The 26,404-nt window shown below is 45.7% G+C and overlaps 1 long non-coding RNA gene across 1 annotated transcript in view; it reads left to right on the top strand.

The window, feature by feature from the left end:
• LOC142599455 (uncharacterized) overlaps window positions 1-25,818 on the top strand; it is a 49,317-nt gene extending 23,499 nt beyond the window's left edge. The window contains exons 2-3 of the long non-coding RNA XR_012833011.1: window positions 19,298-20,111; window positions 22,114-25,818. This is a non-coding gene — a long non-coding RNA (uncharacterized LOC142599455). The remainder of the gene's footprint in view (window positions 1-19,297; window positions 20,112-22,113) is intronic.
• The last annotated feature ends 586 nt before the right edge of the window (window positions 25,819-26,404 follow it).

Here is a 26,404-nt window from a genome sequence, read left to right as displayed (position 1 = left end):
GGAGGGACACCAGTCTTGTCTGGGTCCCCAGGGACTACCATGACAGGAGTTGTGCAAGTAAACCAGAGTACATGTCCTATGATCACGAACAGCTTTTCCTTCTCCCCGTCCCTGCCCCACCCCCCAGCGCAGAATGTTCCTCTTGCATGAGATAGCTTGTGTTGTCTGTGAGAGAAAGCTAGGAGGTTTGGATGGCTGTCTAAAGCTGGTGACCGAAGCTTTGCCTGCAGAGCCGAATACCAGTTTTGTGTCCAGGACCCTGTTGTTATTTAGAAGTGGGATTTGTGTGTGACACAGTGGTCCTCTTCTCAGGCATGCCCGCATCTTCCTTGCTGAGATAGTTCATTATGGAGTTGCTGGAGATGCTCAATGCCATAAATTTGCCCTGTGAGTGATAATCCTCAGTGTGTTGTACAGAGCTCTGGAAGCCAGCTCTGACCCCATGGAGAAATCCTCACAGTACTCCAATTCATCCACACTGGAAAAAACTTCAGATACCTCTGGAAAAAATACAAACAAACAAATAAACCAAACTAGGGAGCTTTTTGGCATTAGTTTCTGAAGATGCTTTAGGAGGAACGAAGGCAAGCCTACTTCAAAACTCTGTTTTGCAGGACAGTGTCTGGAGACCTCTGAATCCTGTAGAGTTGTGTCAGTGCTTGATGTGGACCTGCATTTCTGGATTGGCTTCATATGAAGCAGCCAGAGGAGCACTGGAGGGGAACTGTCCCAGGTTTGTTGCTGCGGCTGAGCATGATAACAGGACTGAACTTCTTTTAATAGATGTGGGGGTATGATGTGGAAAATTAATGAAGCTAATTTCTTCAGATGTATTATGTTTTCTTCCTTCCGTCCAAAGCAGAAGCTTTGGTCAGAGACACTGTAGCAGCGGGACCATTTAGGGGCAAGGGCAGTATTCTCCCTCTGTGCATCCATCATGTCCCTTTGAAATGAGTCAGCTCAAGTATGTTTTTCTCCCATGTCTTCCTCACAAAGCCTTGACAGCTTCTCCTGTGTCACACAGCCTGATCGATCTGCACGACGACTTGCCTGAAGTCCTTTACTGAGAACTTCTCCGAGAAACTTTATTGATTCACTGCAGGTGAACCCAGGCTGGCTTTCAGAGTCCAGGTTGAGCTGGCAAGAAAAGGAGAAACCCTGCTGGTCTTACTCTGAGCCTCGGTTTTCCACCCTCAGAGGGAAGATAACAACAACCCCACTCCCCCGTGGCGGGATGTCAGATGGATGACTGCCAGCAGTTGCAGGGCCACATGTGTCACAGACAGCAGACTTGTGCTGCTCCTGGAGTGTAAGCACCCCTTGTGTGGATGCCTTGAGCATGGTGACGTTCCCATCCTGCCAACCACAGTAAAAAAAGAATCCCCATGTGAAGAACAAACAAGCATTTATTTCCTTTTGCCTTGGTGCATGCCTGGCATTTGCCTGGAAGACTTTAATGCACTGTTTAGATAAGATGGAGAACCTTTGCTTAAGCCAAGCCAAATAACGCTCTTTCAAACAAAAGGCGGGATTTCAGGGAAGGAAGCTAATGGTGCAGGTCCAGGGAACTTTCTCAGTTGGAGCCTTTACAGTGAGGAAGGTGTCAAAGGTGCTTTTCCCTTGTAGAGAAGAGTCATGGAGAAAACGTGCGGGACCAGCCAATTCCCCCAGGTGTATCCGTGTCCCCAGGTGACCTGTGTGGGTGATCGTCTGCAGAGAGGTTGCAAAGAGACAAGGCTGGTCTGGGCTGAGGGATGTTCCTGCGGGCAGGGTGGCCCTGGCCTTTCCAGCCATGGAAAAGCAACCATTCCTCTGGTGGTGTAATGCGCATTCTCATGCAGACCTTCTGAAGAGGCTGGGCCTCTCGTTGCCCGCCTTGTCCCTGCCTTCCCACTCTCTTGTTTCTTCTTGGCAGTTGGACAGCAAGGAAACTCCTTCATTAGCTCACCAAAGGCCCGGAGGTAAACTCCCTGCTGCACAGAAACCAGCACCAGCTCATTACCTACCACACACAAAGCTTTGTCACATATGCAGAAGTACCTCTATGATATGCACTGCATGAATGTGTGCAAGTCAGTTAACACCAGCAAATCCCTGTTAATTTCCTGACTAGCTGCTGGTTTGTTTGCTGATATTTTCCTTGGGAATGATGTTTCCAAAACACCAGTTTTCCATCTTGGTTAGTACATCACACTGCTGTTTATCTCAGACAGTTTCTATATGTTCTACTTGGTCTAGACTGAATTCTTCCAGAAATTAAAAACTTATTTTTTTAGTGTAATGATTTTTACAGTTGCCAGGAAGCAGCTTCAAAGTATGTTTTGAAAGTATCACTTTTTCAAAGCTAATGGGAGGGCTATTTCAAGGGTCTGCATGCCGTTTTCTCTCCTTAGGTGTTGCATACTGCCCATTCTCAGAAATGAGATTCGGATCTAGGTGGATCCTGGGTCTGACCCTGTTCTTGCTTTCTATTCTCTTCTGTCTATTGCAGATGAAAAAATCATAGTACTTGCCAAAATGTCTTTGAATAAATTTGAATAATTCATTGTATTTACTGAAAAATGCTCATGAGATCAGCTAGCTGACTGTTGACTAGAGGAAAACCATGAGGTGCCAAACCATAATGCGAAAATACAAGAGCTGGCCTACGGACTCTTAAGCCTAAAAAATGAAGTCGTTCATGGGCAGAGGAGTCAAAATGCAATTAACTGAGCTGCACAGTACCGGCAGTTCCATGTTAGCAACACAGCCTTCAAACAGATACAGAGCTGAACATGATTTGCCCTTTGTACTTATGGTTAGGTTGGGATGGGTTTAGCTAAATGGCTTGCTGATATCTACAGCAAGTGAAATGACTTAGCCTTTCATTTTAAGTGGCTGGGCAGGAAAGGGTAATGCTGGACTTTAATGCTTCTCTGCTAAGTGCCATAAAAAAGCCCAGTTCACCTTTTCAAGAGATGGTTTCTTGTGCAAAACTTCGTACTTTCTCCCACCACTGTGGTATCTGAGCTTTCTTAGTGCAATGCTTTTGTAGGAAATTCCGCCTTGTTTGAGTCTTTAACATGCTGATTACTGCCAACAGCTTTAGAAGTATTTTTTTGAAAGAGGATTTTTTTAGATGGAGCAGAATAGCCTAGGCAGAACAGAATAGACACTGAAATTCCCTGTGAGTGTCTTTTTCCCCTTCTGACACTACATTACCTTTGCCTACACTAATCCAAGTGTGTCTGTTATATGAAAGAGTCATTAACCTGCCCTTGTGGTCAGCTGAGCTGGTGACTTCATGCTGCCTCTGTGATGCAAAGTAGTTGGAGATCACAGTTTATAAAGCAAAAGTTATGACTGAGGTCTGGCACATGAATGGTGATCAGTGAACTGAGAGCATCCCTGTGGTTAGACAGGCACACCAGCAGCAGCAATTTTTCCTTGCAAACTTTCAAGGTGTACAACTGTAGGGAGATATCATGAAGATGGGGTGCCACAGCTTCCATATTGATATACGCCAGCTCTGTTTTTATGACCTGTGAAGGTTTGACCTTCAAGAGCAAAAGTATATGAGGATGCTGGTATGACATCTCTTAGAAGATACATCTTGTTTCTCTACTGCCGTGCCCTGTAACATTAGTGCAAAGGGAGGCAACTTACTTCGTTGAACTCTTAAGTGCTGGGGTCAGGCACTTGAAAATCCATCTGAATGTATGTTATCCTGACTGATTAATTCAACCTTCCTTGTATGGCCTATGGGAATGTGGTAAAAGCTCTTTTTCCACTTGTGCCTGGGGCATAGACATTAGAAATTCAACTGTATTCCCTTGCAGCGAATGGGATGAGGGCACTTAGGCTTTGGGTCATACCTTGGAGTCAGAGTAAAAGCAGTTGCTCTGTCCTTAAGTCACCTCACTGCTGCTGGTTTATTACTGAAGGCTCACAGCTGAAGTCAAATGCTGAATGGTTGCCAAGTACAGCGTGTCATTTTGTATATATGAAATTATGGGAGAACAACATTTCAAGCCTGTTCCTGCAGCTTTTCCCTACACAAAACTTGGGAAGTCTCACAGCAGTGAAAACCTCCACCTCTGAGCTTGGTGGCACTCACAGCCTTGCAAGTGGGAAAGGCTAGAAATGCCGTCAGTTTTCTTTGAAGATGAGTTAAAACAGAGGCTTCTGATATTAAATGTTTTGTAAAACTGTTTCCTTTTTCTGTTGTGAATAAACTCATTTGCTACTGCAGGGCTGTTCTTCTCTATGGCATAGCTATAGTGCCATATTTGAGGCAAGAGAGACTGTTGTTCCTGAAATTTCCCTCTCCTCAGAAATAAAAGGTATGTCATTAACTAGTATGTCAAGAGACCTTATATGCCTACACTGTATTTCAGGTGTTGTCCCTGGGATCTTAATTTATGAATCACCTTTCATTTTTCCAGAATTTTAGGTAGTTTGTAAATTAGCAGATCAACTCATGCCATAAATAGAATATAGGTTACCGTGGATACTAAAGTTACGTTATCAAGAGGAGGTAATGTAAACGGTTTTAAGACACGGTAATAAATAATGCATTCATCTCTGGAGCTCTGCAACAATGTAAAATGATTGATTATTCTTGTAATAAAGACTTAGTAATGATTTATTGTCTCTCCATAAAACAGAAACATAGCACAGTTTGGTGCTGCTTTATCTTAGTACTAGAGGAAAACAAGGAAACAGAAATGTTAAAAAAGATTTGTGGTGCACATGCTTCATCTCAGGATGGGATGAAATGTCAGGACTGTATCTTTCTGGGTCAGATCCCAGTTTCAAACATGCTAAAGGCAGTGAGTAAAATTTTAGAAAGACAAAAGATATCTTAAAAATGAGAAGTTTTTTTTTTTCTTTTTTCTTTTACTTATTATCAGGACTCAGGTGAGGGGAGGATTTGAATTGAAAGCATTGTGTCAGGACTCGAAGCCCTTAGAGCCGTGGAGCCCAAATGGCAAACAACATCCTCCTTACTGACAGCCCCGGTTAATACTGGGCTTCCACTGGTGGGACGTAGAGGCTAGAAGAGACATGATCGTTTCTGTGGGGAAACCAAGACTTTCCTGGGTTGGGAGGGAAGGTGGAATTAACATTGAATGTCTCTCAGTTTAGGCCATCTCCAGAACTGAAACTTGTGCTGAGCCACACACAGCACCCATCAATGACACCTGTCTGCAGGAACCTGCCAGAGCTTATAGGGTCCCTATAGACACTGGGTCTGTGGATAACTCAGCTTGGCTGGCAACAATTTGTTACTGTATGCCTTTGTCACCCCAATGTCTCCCCAACATCTAAGTTCTAAGGGTGCAGGGAAGTTGGGCTCCCAGTGACTTGCCTGAGGTGCAATGGTTTTTATGACTTATCTGAAGGGATTTTAAAAGGATGCTGGTGCAAATCCTGCACGAGCATGCACTTCTTTTAGTTCAGCTCTCGGATTCAATTTATGTATTTGCTTCCTTGGGCCAAACCAGTTTATTGAAGATAAAAGAGATGTAAGTGTGCTTACCAGAGGGGAGTTGTGTGAGTAGAAGCAGGTTAAATGAGTTAAAATTGAGCAGCTCTTCTGGTGCCTAACTTCTTACAAAAAAAATCATCATTCACATTGATGGCCTTTAATTCAGCTTGTGCTGCATGCTTTTAATCTCTGAAAAACCTCAGATTGGTACTAATCCACCTAGCAGCCTAGAGATCAGTGATTTATGATCAAAATAATGCTGCTTTTTATGTAATTAAAAAATGGGGAAAAAGATTGAAAGTACAACCTTTTCTCCCACCCCCCCCCAATTTTATTTGTCTCTCCATAACTGAAATAAGTGGACAGGTGAAAAACACAGTATTCTTTTCCTTGGCATGCTTACCTGATTCTTCTGCACCATAGTGCTTGTTCTATAGAGAGAAATCTTGGTGACGCTGTTCCTATATTACAAAGGCTCTAACCTCGCCTACCATATAAAACAGAGCAATAAAAGTTGGGAACAAAATGTCTGAATAAATAACAGGCAATGCTGTCCCCTGAGAAACCAAGGTTAGGCTGCAGCTGGCTGGGAGTGCTACTGTTTGTGGAGTCCTATTCCCTCATCTGAAGGGAAATACTTCTCAGGATCATCCAGAAAAGCAGGCAGAGGGAGAGATTGCTGAAGCCATGCATCCCTCCCCTCTGTAGAAATAGGGTATTTGCTAGAGAGTGGGACTGCTGTAAACACTGGTAGTCCTGGCCAGGAAATAGGAGTAGCCAGGTTTAATGCAGTCTCCCCAGAAGCCCCTTATGTTATGGCTTCTCTAGATGTCCATTTGCAAAGCTAATAGCTGATAGATTGGCCTCAGAAGTCGGATGATAATCCAGGTGATGAGACAACAGTTAGCTAAATTGTTTCATTATTCCTTACCCACAGCATGGCTAAGAGCACAGCACCTGCCAGCATTGCAGGAGGTGAGCATGAGTGAATTGTGAACGACCTGACTTACCCATCTCCAGCACAAGCAGAGCTGGTCTTTCTCATCCGAGAAGGTAACATTGACATGTTTGGAAGTGCCTTGTTGCAAATCATCCCGATGTGTTTGTATATCAGAGCGCAGGCGTGGTCTCTGCCTTTGCTCCTGGAAGCTCCTGTGCTGTGCCACCTCTGCCTGCAACAACTGGGAGCTCCTTAGTAATTTCCATGGGGAGAAATGTTGGATTCCTCAACATTGGACACTTACAAGATTCAGCTGGATGGAGTGCTGGGCCATCTTGTCTAGATGCTGCTTTTGTCTAGATGGAGCTTTTGCCAAGAAAGGTTGGATGAGATGATCCTTGAGGATCCGAAAAGCAAAATGGTACACTGGTCTTTGGTAAACATCACATGCTGAAAATGGAAAGGTTCATTACAGTGAGGATGTGTTAGCAGAAACATTCAGTGATGTAGTTAGAATACTCCTGTGAGAGGCTGTTAAACTTTGTCACTTGGAGTTGCAATAAAACTCTAACAAGAAGCTAAAAGTAAAGAAAGCAAGTTCAGCTCTGCCCCTTTCAGCTAGGGTAAACTGGTGCAAGATGGAAGGGGATGACAGAAGAACAGTTTTTGCCTGTTTCATACTGGTGTTAAGTCACAGGGCAAAACAAAACACATGCAGACTCCTGCTTGCAAGTCATTTTATAACAACAAGCATGCAGCTGCCTGGGAATGAGAAATTAACTCGGTCACCCCTGGGCAAATATGTCGTGCTGCTAAACAGAAAGGGCTGGGAGTGCTCTCCTGAGCCAAGGCCAAGCAGTGACAACAGGCTCACGCCTGCTGAGGGCTGCAGGGGTGATGGAGAGGTGGAATTTCGATGTTTGAAAAGAGATGTCTGGCACCGTTCGAGACACGTTAGGGTGTCCCACCTGGTCTCTAGCTGCTTCTCTAGAAAGGGCTGGATCTCCTTCATCCTGCATCCTCTGTGCCTGCATCCAGCCTCCAGAGTCTAAAATGACTCTATAAACCACCCACTGAATTCCAGCTTTTATTTCCACATTACATAGTGCTTGTGCCTAGCTTTCCTCCAGGCCCCATGCAATGCCCCATCTGCCCTGAGAGGCAGTCATCCTTTGGTGAGTGTTCCCTTGGCTTGAAAGTATGTAAAGTAGTGAGAAGAGCCCATCAAAGTAGTATTGTGCAGCACAGATATCGCACAGGCACTGCTGCATGCTCAAGGGCACAATGCAAAGATAAGCAGCAATGAAACACACCAGGCTTCTTTTACATTAAGACACTTTGCAGTAAAAGCACAGGTCTGGTTGCGTTTTTATTTCAAATGAAGTAACTGTTGGGTTACAGCTGTGCAGGTCTAAGGCTTTAAATGAGGTAAGCTTTGTGGTGAGAGATAATCCATTTTATCGGACTAAATTAGCTGAAAAAACAGAAAGAAATCAGGCACACAAGCCACTCTTCAGGCCTAAAGCAGCAGACTTCAGATTAGGTATAAGCTGATAACAGTTGTTCTAGCTTTGATTCAATTATGCTAACTAGTTAGACAATCAGAGGGAAGAGTCAGCCCCTGCCTGTAAAGCAGAGGGGGATATCAAGAGGAGAAATGATAAGGCATCTAGCTCCTGCAAGACAGAGAAATGTAATTATGAAGAATCCACTCTCTGCCAAATTAATAAGATCAGCTCTGAGGCAGCGTTTTGATGCAGTAAATTCAGCTCCTTTGGTTTCCTAGTATCGTATCGAAAGTGCTGTGGCCGCACAATACAGTTTGCTGATCCTGCATAAACCTACCTTGCTGCTCAGATCTGTTAGGAAAGGTTGGTGAGTTAATGTTGTAGGCAAAGGTTTAAGGTACGGTTTTTCCCACTGCAGCTGACGTTGAACTGTCCAAAAAGTTCAAGCTGGGGTTAAGTTTTCTGTTGGGTACGCTTGCTACATAAATAGAGGTGTGATTGAGCACAATCAAGTCTGATCCAGACTGACTTTGTGGTACTGATTACTTGGCACTGATGACTATAGAATCACGGACTAGCCTTCCGAGCAACTTACAGATACATCCCACCATCAGGAGTTAAACTTAACTTAAAGATGGGCCCTTTGAGGAAACTGCTTCCAAGCTTTTTTCAGACTTGACAAAACTGTTTTATTACTTCATTGCATCTGTTTTATGACTTCATTGCATTTTCACTGGATTCTCTGTGTTAAACTATAGTTATTAGAAGATGCATTCATGTGAATGAACTTTGTTGTAAAATTCCTTTTATGAAAATAATTTAAAGTGACATCCAAGTAAAAAGAGGCATTTTGTCTTGGCCTATTTGTAACATATTTCTTTTTAATTTCAGTTAGCCCAAAATTTTGAGAGTACTTTGGACGATACAGTTTTTTGCACCTAAGTCAAAACCCAAAGCAATTAGATCTAGTTTGCATTCTGCAAAGGGATCTTTCCTTGTCCTGAGGAGCTGTGGTAGTAACCACACCCTTCATACTTTTCATACAGTCAAACCCCATCAAAATTGTGTGTACAGGCTACATTTGTAAAAGCTGGTTGATAATTAAGCCAGTTATTACTGTATTGTAATCAGCACTTTTATTCTGACACCAGGCAAGGTAGGTCAACAGCTCGGGCATTGTTTAATTCAAACAGCTGATAGTGGAATTTTGAGTAGCTGTGGTGCAACAGGTAATTTTGGACAGAAATACAAAATGTACTAGGAAGAGGCAGGATTACCCTTCAGAGAAATTAAGTTTTAACAGATTGAGTTAGTTGAGCTTTAACATAGAATGACTGAAGAGATGTATATGTATTTTTTTCCTTTGATGTTGGCTACAAAGTTAGTGATTTAAAATCACTAACTCAGAATGTCTCTTACACTTCATTCACTTTATTATAGTTCATTACATTACAAGTTTTTTTCCTTTTTGCATAATGCTTGAGTTGTATTTTTAACAGCCATCATCACTATCATTGTTGGATCTATCAGCTAGCTTATAGTGCTTATAATTATCATATCAGGTAGACCAAAAGAATCTAAGGGCTTTAATGAAAACCTTTGATCAAAACATTTTTAGGAGTCCTATATTCCTTCTTATTTATGTTTAAAGATGGCTTGCAGAATGTATCTAGCTGAAAACCAAGCCCAGCTTTCAATGTATTTAAAACATCTTTAAAAAGTTCATTAGCTTTGCATTAAATAAGTGGAAAAAGTTGTTTGCTTTTCTTTATCTGACTGAAGAGCAGCAACAGATTTTAGCATTTTGTTGAGTTTGTGAAAAATGATGCAGACAATCTGACTAACTAATATAAAGATAGCTGATTCCCTGGAAATGCTGAACACACAGCAAGCTGCAACTGAAACAATCATTACAAAAAGCGGTATGGCCACTGCTAGCTTCTTTCTTTTTTGCCATTTGAGAAGAGGGCTGTTCTTCCTAACATAGGATATGTAGAGTGGGGTTAATAACTGGCCATGGCAGATGCTGTAAAACTGTCTTTTAGACGACCCCATCATCTAGTAATGGTTCCTCTGGAAACCACCATCCTGTTTGAAATTGTAGTTGCTCAAGAGGCAAATCCTCATTCAGGGCTGTGAGGGCATAAGGACCACATGAAATCTTTAGCTGTGGGTAAGCTGGCCTGCTTTGGGCTGGTCCATCCCTTTCCTGATGTCCTCTTGGGTACCAGAAGTCGCCAACCCCACAGTTTGGTGTTTGGCAAGCACCACGTGAGAACGGGCACGAAGCATGCTTCCTCCTCCCTCCAACAGATAGTGTCTCCAAGTCATATTTCTCTCTCTTGACAGTCCTCTCTTGTGTTGAGGTGTCTGTGTGTTACAGGACCTGTTGGGACCCTCCACACTGGAAGGTCTAAAAAGGCACAACCAAACCCAGAGGAGATCTCTGGGTCCTGGGAGTGTCTGCCCTCCAACTCTTTGGTAGCCCGGTGATCTCTCTCTTCCAAAGATCAACTTATTTTTGAGCCTGTCAGACTCCACTTCTACATTGCGTGACTCTGTGACATGCTCCAGAACCTGCCCAGCTAGTTTTTCAAAGGAGGATAGTTTATTTGAGACCAGCAACAGGTCTTCACCAGAATTTCAAGCCATGCCTTGTATTTAGGGGATGTTAAGTTGGAAAATCCAGCCACGTATGTCCCACGGGCGGCTAGGTGGCCTAGAATTTCTGGCCTTTAATAAAATTCATTGGAGGGGATCAGTGCTTGGAAATCTACCCCATAGTGATTATCCAGCCTCATTGTAACACAGTCATTTACCCTGGAGGTGTTTTTACCCCTTCAGCTGCATGGAAAAATGAGCCTCGCTGCAGGCACTGCAGTCAGCTGGCAGGAGCCTGCCCTGCGATGGGCACGCATGTCCCATTGCTCTCAGCAGCTCATTAGCTCCTGACCCATCCTCCTCAGTGCACACCCGTAGGCAACAGGGAGCAGTTTTCTGTGCACCAATGGAGTTAAGCACAGGAACAAGACTTGTGTATGCTGGTACAAACCATGGCTTCTGGAAGTATGTCACTAACACCTAGTGCAAGTAACAACAGTTTAAAATACCTGCTCAAGGCCAGATCTGGTTCTAGGACTGGGTGCTGATAGAGTCACAGCTGCAGGGATGAGGATGATAACTAAGCTAAAAAGATGAGGGCATATCATCCAATGTGCAGGCAGAAGAAAGGTCCTAACCTTGACCTAACGCGTCCAGCAGTCTAGCAGTAGTTTTGCTCAAGGCAGCCTAAGTTCATACTGAGAAGTTTGGGATTTTTTTCTCCCATTGAGCAAACATCTCTAAGTGCCCTATTAAGCTGGGTGAGAACATGCTACTGTGTTGTACAGCCTGTAGAATGAAAAAGAACGCTAGAGGCTGTAGGGTAATGATGCTGTGACATGGGTTACTTCTTCCCTGGGAGGGAAAAAAATATTTGGCTTCAGACAAAGGGCTGAGAGTTTGCCTTAGTGCAAGCTAGCAGAGCACCTGTTACTGCAAGGTAGCTGGAATGTTTTCAGTCATCTCTGCTTGTAGCCAAGGAACACCTGCTTTTGAATTACTCCACACACAATCTGTGCTAGCTGTCTCTGCTTTGTGACTGCTTCTCCTAAGAGTCCAGGTGCCAGTCTGAGAGACACACCAGGCAGGCTAACCGCACTGAGTATCCCATCCACTTTCCTACCATTATTGTTTATTTTATGTCCCTGTGGAGATGCCATCTGGGGCCAAGTAGGCAAAGGAATAACAGTGTTGACACATCCCAGCTTTGCAGGCATTGGGGGGACCCAATTGTAAACAGCTGGTACCACAAACTATGCTCTACAACCTCGGACTTGGTGCGACAGCTGATGAGCAGTCAGCCCCAGTGCTGCAGCCAGGACCACGTCCTCTGTCACAATATGATCTTCTCCAACCTGAGAATGGTCCTCAGGATTCCTACTTTGTGCCTCAGCCCTCTTGTGCTGGCAGACCCTGCAGATTCTTTGGGTAGGAGGAGGAATAACAGTGAATGACTTGAAAAAACTTAAGGAAGACAAATGAACTTGCAGAATTCTGATCCATATATGTTCCCTGGTAAAACTGGGCGAGGATTGTAATCCAACTGCAGGATTTGCCTCCTGACAGCCCTGAGTGAAGAGACCTTCCTGCCTCTCCTTGAGCAGTGCCCACTGGGGTGCAGGCACCACAGTTCCTCTGTCCTGGCTGAGTAGCTGCTGCTTGGGAATGGAAGTAGAAGAGAGAGAGAAAAGGCTGGTCAACACCTGGCTGTGTCTGCAGTTATTTCTCCAGAATGATTCACCTGTCTCCTGTCCATGCCCGACACAGGGAATTGCCTACCTGTGTCTCTCTTTGGTGAGACAAACTGTAAGGAGCATCTTGCAATTTACACCCATGCAAATGAACTCTTGATATAGCATCATTGACAGTGCTGTTACAGAAGGTGCCGGAGCCCATTGATGGTATTTTATTGCTCTTTCCTTGGTCTCTCCCCAGCCACCACTGCTTTAACAGCAGAGGCAGTGAACAGCCTGAGCAGTTGCCCAGAGTCCAGTCCAAGCCACAGGGAGAGGATAAACCTCCAGCTAAAATAGATGTCCTTTAGCATGGCAATGAAGGAAATAAGGACCTGGATTGAGGTCCAGCTTTAGAGCTGAGCAAATTAAGTGTTGCCTGGGCTGTGAGTTGCTTGTGCTGCCAAAGGATGCCCTTTCTGCTGCCTTCATTCATTTCAGGCTGCTTATGGAGACTGCAATCAGGGGATGTGGTGTGGAGAAGGGGCAAAATATTGCAGCTGTGTGGAGATGACCTTCCTTAAAAGCAGCCGTTTCTTCCCATATGCTGTCACCTTTCTGATTGCAGTGGGAGCAGCTGCAATTGGTCTTGAACAGCAAGATCTGAGTTTGCTTACACTGCTGAGAGACCCACAGCTGGTTCTGCTCAGCTCCTTAGCCAGTTCCCAGAAGTCTCTCACTGCAGTGCTGGGTTTTTCTTGGCTATAATGGTGGTGAGAAAATAGTCATTCCTTGGACACTGTTGGAATTATACTGGTGCCCATCAGGGGTAAGCAAGAGAAGAGCTGATATCATGTCAGGATCAGACACTTGGAAATAGTGTCAGCACACATAACAAGACACAGGGTAAAAGGCATACCCCCTGGTTTGGGTTTCATGCCCCGATTCAAAGATCGGAGCTGCCTGCCCTTGTGCAGTGCAAACTCTGAGCCTGTGGCTCCTCCCAGGAACTGGTGAAGCTGTGAAAATTCAGTGTCTTGCAGAAAGCCTGGGACAGTACCTGGGAGGCCAGAAAGGTCCTCTGCCCCCATGATGATGGGATGGAGTGAAATAAGATGCCGTGTCCCCACACTGATGTAAGTCAGCCTAACTCCTCTGTGCCTTCAGGGACCTCTCCAGCTTTGCTCCTGGTGGGAATCGCTTTGGGCAGGGGTGGGAGGAAGCAAAGAAACTGCCCATTTTCTGAGGAGGCAGTGAGTTTTCTGAGGGGTCCAGCACAACTGGAGGAGAAAACTGGGGTGTTGGGCATCTCAGAAGCCACTGGTATCCCCAGGCAGAGAGGCATGCTCGACCTGCCAGCCTGTTGTAGATGGGTGAGCAAGAGAAAGGTCTGGAGAGCACACCACCAGCATGCTGGCACTTATCCATCAGCAGTATTTCAAAGAGAAAGGGTGGGTAGTTCAGAGCAGTCATTTGCAGGTTCAGTGTTGTCACTGGGGACTGGAGAAGGAGGCTTTCCACTGCACTAGGAGTCCAGTCCTGCCAATGTGTTGGGGAGAACCCAGCTGGCAGTTAAACACTGTATGTCTTGGCAGTAACTCTCTCTAATTAGACTTAAAGGGCAAGGCTGTAAGGCTGTAATTCTGTTAATAATACTGAGTTAATTTTTTCCCCTCTTGCCATCTGGCACTGGGGATATAATGAAGAGAGAAAATGTTTATTAAGCAAGGAAGCGGTGCAGGTAAGTTTAATCTGACATTAGTGATGCTGTTTGGGACACGTGGATTGGTGGCATTAAAGCTACTGAGCTACTGCATGACAGGAGGTTGATCCTTTGGATCAATCTCTGCATACATCGAGGGCTGCATTTGGGATGGCATCCCACCCCACTGAAGTCAGTGATTAGAGGAAATCTGTGTGTGGGAGAGCAGTCGCTGATTTATACAAGCAGCTCTGACTGAACAAAAAAGACTTGGGTTGCTGTGCTGGTTTTGGCTGGGATATAGTTAATTTTCTTCATAGTAGCTAGTATGAGGCTGTGTTTTGGATTTGTACTGGAAACAGTGTTGGTAACACAGGGATGTTTTCATTACTGCTGAGCAGTGCTTACACAGAGCCAAGGCCTTTTCTGCTTCTCACACCACCCCACCAGCGAGTAGCTGGGGGTGCACAAGGAGTTGGGAGGGGACACAGCTGGGATTGCAACTGACTGAGGGGCTATTCCATACCATACAATGTCATGCTCAGCATATAAAGCTGGGGGAAGAAGAAGAAAGGGAGGGACGTTCAGGGTGATGGCATTTGTCTTCCCAAGTCACTGTTACGTGTGATGGAGCCCTGCTTTCCTGGAGATGGCTGAACACTGCCTGCTAGGGGGAAGTGGTGAATTAATTCCTTGCTTTGTTTTGCTTTGCTTGCATGTGGGGCTTTTGCATTGTCTCAACCGATGAGTTTTCTCACTTTTACTCTTCCGATTCTCTCCACCCTCCCACCGGCGGGGGAGTGAGTGAGCAGCTGCGGAGTGCTTAGCTGCCAGCTGAGGTTAAACCACGACAGATGCCAGGGCAGGACTTGGGACAAAAAGAGGTGCCCCAGTCCAGGCCTTGCTGCTAACACATCACCTTGCTCTGCTGCTACCTAATCCTGAAGGCACCAAAGCTCAGAGCTGTGTGCGCAGTAAAAGTTTCACCTCTGCTGTACCCAGTAGCACCCTGACCTTAGCTGTAGGGTATCTAAATTGAGAAGCCTTTGAGGATCTGAAAATCTCTACCTTCATCCCTCAAGAGGTCTCCATCTGACCTGTATGTGCTCTTTTGCTGTAGCCAACAAAGCCCTCAAACTCATGCCTTGGCATTGCTTGGCTTATTAGCATAGGCATCACCTAAAAATGAGGTGCTGGTGGCTGGTGGTCCATGCAGTTCCGAATCCACCATGCCTCTGGCAGTGGCTGGCTGTCCTGCTCCTCTGTTGGCATTGCCCTCCAGCTGCTTTACCTGTGCTTGGGGAAGGGGCTTGTCACCTCCTCTGCTCTGTGGCTGCTGGCAAAATGAGGCGATGCTCCAGGACATGGAAGGGAGAAAGACTTTCCTCTGCTCATGGCAAAACCTTAAAAAAAAGAAGGAAAAATAATTTTTGCTGATCCCTAAGGAGGGGAATAAAATATATATTGGGCCTCAATTTTTTTTTTTAACTGAATTGTAGTTTCTTAACTACCTGTTGTTTCCTATCCTTATGTACATTCTAATGTTTCAATTGAGCCTCACCCCTTCCTTTCAGCTGCATATTTTCCAATTTAAGATTTCCTGTTCAAGCTAAAGGGCAAAGATCTTTTAAATATCAGCATGAAGCTGGGCTTACTTGCAGTGTGTAAAAGGTAGCTAGCTCCCAGCTCTTGGTTTGGCCATCGCACTTTCTCCTTATCAGAGAAAATGAAGTCCCAAGTTCAATGTCTTTGACTTTCTCACTGATGTGTTGGACTAAAGTCCTGACCGTGTGGGCAGCCAGGCGGGAGACAGCAGAGTAATCTGCATCTGTGCTTGATGGCCATTATTGTTATAATGATTGGCAGCAGACACACAGACTTCTGTCTTCAGGGTGTTTCCCTTCTTTACTGTCTCTCTCTTTTATTTGCATGCATCTGCTTATCTTACTTTCTCTCTGACATCTACAACTAGGCACGAGCGAGTGCAGGGACAGGGCAGCACTTGAAGAGGCTTCATCCGCCTGCCTCTGCTTGTGTGGAAGCAGCACTCAAATCTATCTGTGCCCCAAACACTGCAAAAGACCCAACTGAACAAAAGCCACAAGCCCATGCCTCAGACAGTGGTATTCAGCATTAGCCATTCAACCAGAGCCTCTCTGTTTAGTATTTGTTGGGGCCTGGATGGATGTTAGCCAGGTAGGCAGGGCCAGCTGGCGCACCAGTCAAAGAGGCTCCCGCTGCAAGTCCATGGGTGAGCAGCGGCTGGGTGCCAGGGAAGGCAGGGTGCACCCCAGCCAGCCCCTGCACACAGCCAGTGCTCTGTCAGGTAACGGACCCTCTTCCTTCCTGCCCTGCCCTGCCCCCAGGATGGTCCCCAGCACCGATGGCTGCCCAGAGCTGGGCTGCCGGCTCCAGGTTCAGCTGAATCCCGTGCGGATGCCATGGTTGCTTCTGCACCGAGGGGCATCCCCCAACTTTCCCCCCACTGCGAGAGCTCAGCTTGGGCTCACCTCCCCCTGAGCTCAGGCATCAGTTATTCTCCCTGGGGTGTCTCCAGACTTACCCAGCTGCCCCTAATTGAATTAGGATCACATTCAATAAAGCCAAATACCTGGCAGGAGGAGGGCAGTCTGCGGGGGACTTAATCCTGGAACAGGCAATGCTGCCACTGAAACATATCTCTGGCAAATATGGCTAAAAATACCATGAGATGGGGAAGAAGACAGAGAGATAAACATGGGTCACAGCTGGTGAAAACTGCTTCTGGCCAAAACACTTTTTTGACAGAAAGTGAATTTTTTCCTGTAACTGGAATTTCTTTTGGAATACTTTATATTTTTTAAAAAAAGATAAAATCCATGTCCCTCTCCCAGATCAAAATTATGTCAACCATTACTTTTCCCTTTGTGGGGAGGAGGAGGGTGGGGAGGTGCAGGAGATCATGCAGAGTTTTGGAAGGACGGAGTCTCACCCTGCTGGTCACTCTGGGCTTGGTGTGGGGTTTGCTGGTTGAAATCCCCTGTTGGTATCCCACTGGGAGCCCCGGCCAGCGAACGCAGCCCTCTCCCCTGCTCTTGAAATCTAGTGCCGGGATGTTTAGCCCCACTGATGCCAGCTGCTAAGCTCCTGGGATGCACTGCCATGTGCCTGGGGTACCCAGACCAGCTCCCCAGCTCTGACCCCAGGTCTGGTGATGCAGACCTTACTCACATAAGCAAAGCCAGGAGGCCCACAGGACCAGCGGAGAGTGAGGGACAGATGCTACACTTACTCATGGTGACTCAGTGTGTGATTCTGGGAAGAGCCTGACTGAAACCTGTGGGGCCATTGGGGTGCAGTGTGTTTTGGCACAGACTGGGGAGAAGGGCTTTAAGCCCTGCATGAGTAAGCCTGCCATCGGCAGTGACCGGAAGACACCCGAAATCTGTTCTTAGAATTTCTGGTTGTTGTGGATATCCCCGCAGAAGATAAACATCCCTGCCAGAGGGTTGTGCAATGCCTAAATGAATGTAAGGTATATCATCCACAGCTGTGTTGTCAAGGTAAAGCAGATGTTCCAGGGTATCAGCAACACTGTGGATGCAGCAGATTGGCATGGAGAAAAACAGCACCTGTTGGCGCCTACTGTGACTTGAGTGTTGCTAAACCGCAATGAGGGTTACCAAACTCGTCCTGTGCTCAGCCTGACTGTGCCAGCTCAAGGTGCAGCCAGCATTTTTTCTGCCTGTGGGAGGCTAGTGAGCTGTGTTAGAGGAGGGAGATATGGACATGTGTCTGCAGCACAGCTGGGGGACACCCAATCTCCTGAGGCCATGCTTGGACGGGAGCAGTTGGGGAGAAGATGCTTGCTTCCTTCAGCCATGTCTCATAGCAGAGGGATGAGGGTGGTTAGCTGAGGTCTGTGACACCATAAAACCAAGCCACGCTTGTCAGCCAGCCCTTTTTAAAACCCTTACAGCCTCACCAGCTCAGGTCTGCTGTGACTGACAAAGACTGACTGAACACACAGTCGATTGGGAGTTTTTATTACTGCTTTGTTTCAGAGAACTCCCTTTCCCTCTTTCTGTTAAATTTTTCTTCTCAGTAAAGTACAGGACATTTGTTTTCTCTTGGTTTATCATTTAGAAAGCAAGCAACTCTCTTCCTGATGCCTCTTTTTTAAAATTCCTATGCAGGTCTTCATGGTCTCACATTTGTGATTATTAATAGGGCTAGCTTGTTTCTCTTGAAATAAAAATATTTTTTAAATGTCTTGACTCTAAGGAACTTCTTCCTTTGAAAGAGAAAAAAAGATGTTTTAATTCTGGAAAATTTCCAGAGGTATGCTTTTTGTTTATAAACAATTTTTCTGGATCTTGATAGTAATTTTTAGAATTAGCCTTTCTCAGGAAACTAAAAAATATTTTGCCTCAATTCCAAATGAAAATGAAGGCACCTATGAAATACACGAAATTCCAATGAACTAGGAAGCCCTTGTTTAGCTGAGCACAAGCTGCCAAACAATTACAAGTGCTGTTCTTCTTTCTCCTAAGAATTGGTTTCAGCAACTACCTCTGTAAAACACAAGTAATTGCTCTATCTTGATAGGAAAACCGGCCTCTTAAGTCCTCTGGATTAACTTCAAATACGTGCGAGCTGCAAGGCTAGAGCTTGTCCTGTCCCAGCAGTTTCCCTTTCTCAGTGGGTTTTCCCACTGCATTAGTGTTCCCTGACCAACTGCAGATGCTTGTGCCAGGATCAGCAGAGTCGGAGCAAATGGGAGCTTGTAGAGTGATTTTGGGTGACCCCTGGTACCTCCTGAGTTCCCAAGCAATAAGTATGAAGAGAAGGGGCTCTTCCCAGACACTGGCCAGTGGACGTGGGGACCTGACTGATGGAACTCCTCTGGGACTGCTTCTTGGGAGTGCAAACAAATGCTGGAGTTATTGAAAATGGAGGTAAGGCTGCAGCTCAGGAGGCACAAAACAGAGAGAACATTTCTGTGCTGGCCATGTTCTGCTAGGTAGTGCAGAGATAGAGCCACCATCTGAAAGCCAAGGTAAGGTTGGTGCAATGGCTGCAAATCCTGTAGTGTGCTGCCAGCGTGACAAAGGGAGACTATGGAGGGACAACAGACTCTCCTGATGCTGAGTGTGCTAGAGGAAATAGATATGCAGAGGTAAATTGAGTTCTCCAACAGACGCTAGGGAGATGATAAGGAATGTCAGTAGATCATTTATTTTCATTTATGGCTCAAGTCTATCTAAGAGCGCTGATAAGGTCATTGTTTCCCTTGAGTCACTGTCGTCAAGCTATATTTGTACGTTTACATGATTAAGCAGCAGGGGAATCTGGCTTTATCTTAATTTGTATTTTTATGGTCTTGTCTTCCTTGTATTTGCCTCTGTTTCTGTCTGTGCCCAGGAAACAGGAGAGCTGAAAGGTCCGATCAGCACCGTTTACTCCAGGGCACATGTGGAAACCTGCTGCAGAACCAGGATTTGAACAGACATCTTCCAAATGCTTGGCCATGCACTACAAGGACAAAATAATTATTCCACCTGCTGGCTGGTTAAAAAGATACAGAGATCTCACTTTCTCTTAAGATTTGACTTGCACATGATTAGTGCATGATTAATGGACGTCATCAGCATGTGACAGACGTGCGTCTGGCTGTCTTGTACAGTTGCCTCTAAGTGCCTTGTGGAATGTGTTCTAGATGACTGAGTCAGGACCATAAACGTTTACTAGGCTGATGGACTCCAGAACAATCAATTAAGTCTTTATTAAAACCATTCATAAGAGGATCCTCCACATAAAGCTGGACCAGCAAAGACTTGTCTCTCTTGGCATCCCTGTCCACCTCATTGGGAGACTCTCTGACCATGATTTCTGCATGCTTGGACAAGCTGCTCTGAGTAATACTGTGGTTCTGGTTAAAGTTTGTCACTAATAAATTTAATACCCTCTTACACATGTGGGAATAATGTGCGTCTCCTGCGATGTTGGTTTTTTTTTTTTCTTTTCTGTTCTGTGAGTTTGGATTTGAACCAGTCATTTTTTTACAAGCTTTCTACTCTGGTTCATAACAGGTTTACATCAAAAGAGGACTTTCCTCCTGGCATGGCTCAGTGAGGCAGCTGTGGTGATAACAGAATAAACAAATAAAATGACGTGACACTTTTCCTGTGTTACAAGACTGCTGGAGTTGTACAGAGGGCTCCCACCTTGGGCAGCGGTGAGGATAAAGGGTAATTTCAGTCTACCTGAGGACTGACTGGCCGGATGGATTTTTTGCATGGTGCATAAGACACGTTGCCTTTTTGGCAAGGCACTGCTACTTCCCTAGCAGTAGTTCCCACGCACGTGCCCTGCAGCTCCCACTTCCTGTGGAAGGCACTGCAATGTACAGCAAGGCAGGGCTCTGAGCAGCGCCGTGTCACTGGGCTGCAGAGGGGAGCAGCGGCTGGCCCGGATCTCCAGGATTTGTCCCCATCCCATGGCATGTGCCTTGCCCTGAAAGTATCTATCTGAACTGCAGTGCAGAGAGGGGGGCACCATGATCATCTGTTCGGAGGTGGCTCAGTAACTCCTCCTGGCTTGCATGGCTGGGGATGCCAGAGCACCTGGGGACATCCCGCTTCACCTGCTCAGCCCCTCTGGACCTGCAATGCTGCAGTAGCTTTGCCCTTTAATTTTGCAAGGATGCAGAAAGGCAGACTCTGCAGAGTTAATTTCACTCTCATAAGCTGAGCGCCTGGGATGCAGCAGCTGCCAAGGCATTCCCTTCCTCTAGGATGTGGAGCTGAAAGCCAACAACGTGCTTAGAATGCCTTTAGACCAAATCTTTGGGGCTAATTCATACATCCAAGCTGATCTTATTCCACTTCTTTTCTTTATGTAAGTACCAGTTTTTAGTATTTGGCAGTATTAGAAAATCTGGTCTTGGGACCAGGTGTATCACAGGGAAAGGTCTCCTCAGCTGCTCGTTGCTGGAGCTTCTCCGTATGCAGCTTTTTCTGTCCCTGAGATTAGCATCCCAATAGGTCTTCCTCCATCCTAGCCTGAATCTGGAAAATGTTTCTTATATACATAACTGACCTTTATGAGGTGAACAGTTATGAAAATAGACTTCAAAGAATCTGACAGAGCTGAATAAAACCCAAGGGCTATGGTTTGCCTTGTCACAAGGTCTGAGATGTAGAAGGAGGAGAGTTTGGTTTAATGACCTTTCTTCCCCACTCCTCCCACACAGGCAGAAGCTTTGTTTTGTTTGTTTTCTCTAGAACCATTTTGTTTAGTAAATGAGGTGATTAAAAAATGGCTAGGGAATGTTTCCTGGTAGAAACCAAAAGAATAAAAAAAGCCATTTTTAGTCAACCTAGAGTGTTTCTAAGGATACAAATGATTCTCATCCACGTCTGTCAGGAACATTGTGGTGGAGGAGGAGGATTGAGACGGGAGGCCACATAGGCAGCATGAGGTGAGAACCACCTGCAGGTCCCTGCTTTGCCCTGATGCAGGATTTTCCACCCCAGGTAACGGCACTGTCAGGAGCAGGGGCTCGATGCTAGGTCCCTCACCTGGGCATAACTCCTATGGAGCAGGTCGGGAGGGCTTCCTACCTCCCTGAACTCCCAATCATCTACTTTTCCGCTTGCAAATTTTTTGGGTTTTGTAGAGTGCCAAGAACATTCCCAAACTTCTGACACAGGAGACTAATACCCATGCACTGGCAGTTTTTGGGCAGGACCACGAACACAAAGGCTGCTGCTCTGGTTGGGAAACACCAGCAAATATCCCCTCTTTGGGCACCCGGGGGCCCAGGGCACCTCTTGGTGCGGGAAGCCATAGCACCAGTCCCTGCCCAGGAGTTGTCTCACTTGGCGGCGGAGTGGGGAGTTATTGTTTGGTACCTGCCGATTACTAATTGCCAACTTAATTCCGTGTTTTGTGTCACTGCTGGGAGAGAGCCAACTGACACAGCGTTGCAAAAGAGACCATGGTGTGTTTAAATGGCTTAATGACTGTGTAATTACAAGTCTCCCTAAACGCCCTTCCACAATTAGACTCCTCACGTCCTCACGACCTGACGGGATTTTAAAAATGTAATTAGAGGCTGGCAGCACCGCTGGTGTTGATCTTGAGGCGGGGGGGGGGGGGGGGGGGGGGAGGTGAAATTGCTGTGAGCAGTGGGTGTCTAGCTCTTACAAGTGTCTTATTAACCTCTCTGCAAACAGATCTGTGCAAAGGCCTAGGCTGTCACAACAAGGCTGCTCTGCCTGCCCCGGCTTCCCTGCTGCCACCCCGTGCGAGCCAGGCACCGCGGCTCCAGGAAATCCCTCCTCGCCTGTCTTCAGCCACTGAGTCTGGCTGCACAGCACGCGAAGCCAGGGCACAGTCTCTCCAGGACAAGCTGTTTCACTGGCGAGTTCAGCCTTGTGGGCGCGGCGGACAAAACCTGTCGTCGTGCCCTTGTCAGAGCAACTTCCTGTGTAAGGCATTTACAGGCAGTGCCTCCGTGAAATGGATTGATTTATAGATGATAAACCCCTCATGAAGAAAAGATTCTGCTTATGTGCACAGCTATAGCAGCAATAGATATGCATTTATTTATATATATTTATACATATATACACATGCATATATATGTCAGAAATATATATATATTTCTGACTGTTTCTGGTACCTAAAAGAAGGTGTCATAAGTAACAGCTTGAATCATACATTTTCCTCTTCTGTTTTATTCATACTCCCTCTCCATCTTCCCTGGCCCTGTTTGATTGCTTTTTCACTTGTCTCTTCTCTTCCCTCAAATGCTGATTCGTTTAGCGATAGAATCATTTAAGCCTCTGAGTGTTACCCTCTTCCTTTCACTGGAGGCATGTACAGCTGCCACTCCCAATCTCATACAAATGGTATTGCCTCACAGCTATCCAAAATAGTTTACTCACGTGGTGGAAAATTGTGAAACTCTCCACTAGAATTTTTACTTTCAGGAGACCTGGGAGGTGCAGTTGCTTATTATAGTTTACCATGCCTTTCAACTAGCTGTTCATCAATACCCAGCACAGTCCACAGAAGCCTGCTTATTGCTAAAATTTCCATATTTCTTCCCACTTCTCTGTAACACAGTTCATCCTTATTTAATGCGGCAGGAAATTTCCAGCTGCTGTTAAAAGGATGAGTTTCACCTTGGAAGCCCTGTGCAAGGCTTGCAAGTGAGATGCTGTTACTTCTAATTAAACAGCTGGAGGAAGTCAGCTGTATTTTTTGTTTATTTAGGGTTTTTATTTCTTTTTTATTTTTTCTTCTTTTTCACATGCCACAACTCTGGTAATTTATTGTGCTTACTCAAAATGTGTAGCATTCACTGTATTTCTCATTCTTTTCATAACTGGATTGGGCATATGCTTATGTGGTATCCAGATAAGCAGGAAGTTAGCAAGCAAGCACATTAAGTTAAATTCAGTGTAAATAAAATGCATTAACATCTAATTTAGGATGATGCAACGGTCCAGTAAGCATGGGCTGAACTTGAAAGGTACCTGCAGGTACAGCTAGCTGACCCTTTATTTTTATGTTCATGGCTTGGCTGTAAACCAGCCCATGTGAGCTTTCATCAGAGAGACATTACCGTGGCTACCTCCTCCTCCTCCTCTTTTGGACATCAGAGATAGCTTCCTTAACATTGAAGTTGCAATGCTGCAAAGCTGGTGCAGGTGAAAGAAGCTCTCCTCATTCTTAGCAACCCAGCAGCAGACCACATATCCTAAGTGTAGTACCAGTCCCTAACTGGAGGAAATCTGGCTAAAGAGTGAAGAGGATGAGAGAGCACCACCACCCCCATTTTCAGGTTTGAAACTGCATGAGAGTGGGAATCACAGCTCCAAGGGTACTTAGTCATCTAAATACCACTGGGGTGTCTAATTCCCAGAGACTTCCACAGGACACAGGGACCAGGGCACTCAGGAGGATGTTACCCTGAGAGACACTCTGGAGCCTGTGTCAGAGTTGGCTGATGAAGCCAAATCCCTGGAGGTACCATTCAGTGCTTAACTGAAAAAGATCTCACTTGATCCGGCCAACTCAAGTCTCTCATCCAAGCCAAGAAAGCAGGGTATTCTCCTTAATGCCCAAGTCCTCACCAAAGCACAGCTCAGTGCAGGAGCTGCAGTGGTGGGAAAGGGCTGAAGCCCTAAGACTGCTGGCGCCATCAGAAGAAAACCACTTGAAGCAGTACCACCGCAGCAGCAGGGCCGCCAGGACAGTGGAGCCAAAAACTGGTTTGAGGAGGTCAGAAATCCCATGCTATGAATTTTGGCCTGGCTGTGGTAAGGAATTTTCCTTGGGGCTCTGGCAGCCGTTTCAGTTCCACGAGGCCAAATGGCACTGCTACCCTGGGCTGCCACCTGCCTGGGCGAGCAACCTGGCTTTGCTGAGACCCACTCGTACTTCTCTCTCAGAATGATCTCCCCTCAGACCAAATGGTGTGGGTGAAACCTGTGACGTCTTCTTCACCTTCAGCATATGCCACTTCCACAGAAGTTTACTTCCCATCTCGTTGACTCCGGAGGGAGTCAACGATAGCCACCCTGCATTCAGTGACATTGTCAGCACAGTGTGAAACTGTGGACAAGAGATGGGAGCACAGGGTGCTTAGTGCTCATCCTTCATTTACCCTCCACTGCATAAATGAAGCAAGTGAGAAACCCCTTCCAGGGCACTTTAGAGTAAATCCCTATTTCTAGCAACCCTCTCTGCATGCACGGGTGCTTTGGCAGTGCATGGAGTCAGGATTACAAAAAGGTTAGTGCATGCCAGCAAACAAACATTGGACAAAATTCTACCAGTGTAGCCATGTAATATTGCTTGGGGAAAAAAATCCAACTGTTTTACTTAAAACTCTTTCTTGGCAATTGTAAGTACACATGAGGTACTGTAAACACCCTGGATTATCTGTCTCTGCAGTGTCAGAGGAATTGTGTTTCGGTATGCAAAAAATATTGTGATGTAAAACTCATTCTAAGGTACCTTTCACAAACCAAATGAAATTTTGGGAATGGCAATCCATTGCAAGAGGGAGCAAATGTGATCTGACATCATTATTAGTACTGTTGAGACTGGCATTTGGCAGAGGTTGACAATGTCCCTGCTGTAATTCAGTGATCCCAGGGCTGCTCTAATGTACGTCAGGCTTTTCTGAAATGCAGTGCAGCTCAGATGAGCCACGGCATTGTGTGCTACTCACCCTAAGGAAAACTAAGGAGCCCCATTCCTGCACTGGGGAAATCCCTTACTTAACCCTTGTTAAATGAGCCTCGGATATACCCTTGAAGGAACTACAAGGGCTGGATTGAGCATTGGGGAACAGGAACCCAAACCTAGTCTCTCCATTTACAAAGGACAAGATTCCCCTTGTTTTCACAGGAAACAGGAATGTGGCTCTGGTCAATCTTACCCCTGCTTAGCGCTGCTGAATTGTTCCCTGACCATTTTTATTGCTGAAAGAAAACTTGGCTGGTCCCTGTAGGAGGAGGAAGCCTTCTCCACAGGAAAAATGTCTTTTTCCCCAGCCTTCACTCCTCACCATATAAGCCACTTCCTACATGGTCACCAGGAATGCAAATAATCAGCCATTTTCTAGATCAATAAGGGTCCTTTCAGCATGATGAGGTGCTGGGCTCAGCTATGTCAGGACCTGATGAAGCAGAGGCTGACGTTTCTCCAAATCCTGCCCAAGGCAGTAAAAATAAAGCTTGTTCTAAGATTTCAGTCAAATTCCTCACTTCTAGAAATCTTGTTTTGGGCATACCTGGGCTGTGAAAATCCCTTGTTTATCCCTGCAGAAATCCACTAACAGAGGAATCATATTTAAGGTGACTAACTAAGAATTAGGCTTGTCTTTCATTTGCTGTTTTTTGTTGTATAATGAGAACCTGACAGCATAGTCATCATCATTATTAGGGTTTTTTCTGCTTGCTTTGTTTTTGGTTTGTTTTTTTTTTTTTTTTTTGAATCTTTAAGACATTAGGGACTGAAGGCTGGCCTCCCCCTCCTCACAAACACACACTTTGTTGAAGGATCTTCGGAAGGTCTGAGGAGTAATTATTGTGAGCTCTTAATGCCTAAATTGAAGGTGTTGAATCTTCAACAAAGCCTGATCTTATTAAACTTGTGAATTAGCCCTGACATTAAACAGTTGTTAACAACAAACAAAAAAGAGCTTCTTCAGAATTTTTTTTCCTTTCTCTTTTTTTTGTGTGAATCTGCTCACTCTCAAATGGCTTGGCTGCTGCTCCTCTCCCTGGCTCTGTGCTCTTCTGATTGCACATCAGCCCCAGGGCTAAGGAGAAATGATGGTGGGGGGGCAATCAAAGAAAAGGATAAAAAGGAAGGGAGAGGAAGCCTGTCCCCCTGTTCCTTGGAAGCAGGACAGAAGGACTATGCTGGAGAGAAGGTATCATCTGCAGAAGTTTGTGTTTGTTGCTGGCGCGGCTACAGCTTCCTGCGTGAAGCTGGGCCACCGCT

This window comes from Balearica regulorum, chromosome Z (assembly GCF_011004875.1).
Source record: "Balearica regulorum gibbericeps isolate bBalReg1 chromosome Z, bBalReg1.pri, whole genome shotgun sequence".
Classification (NCBI taxonomy): Eukaryota; Metazoa; Chordata; class Aves; order Gruiformes; family Gruidae; genus Balearica; species Balearica regulorum.
The sequence above is the reverse complement of the archived record's forward strand: the minus strand, read 5'-3'. Positions and strand labels throughout refer to the sequence as shown.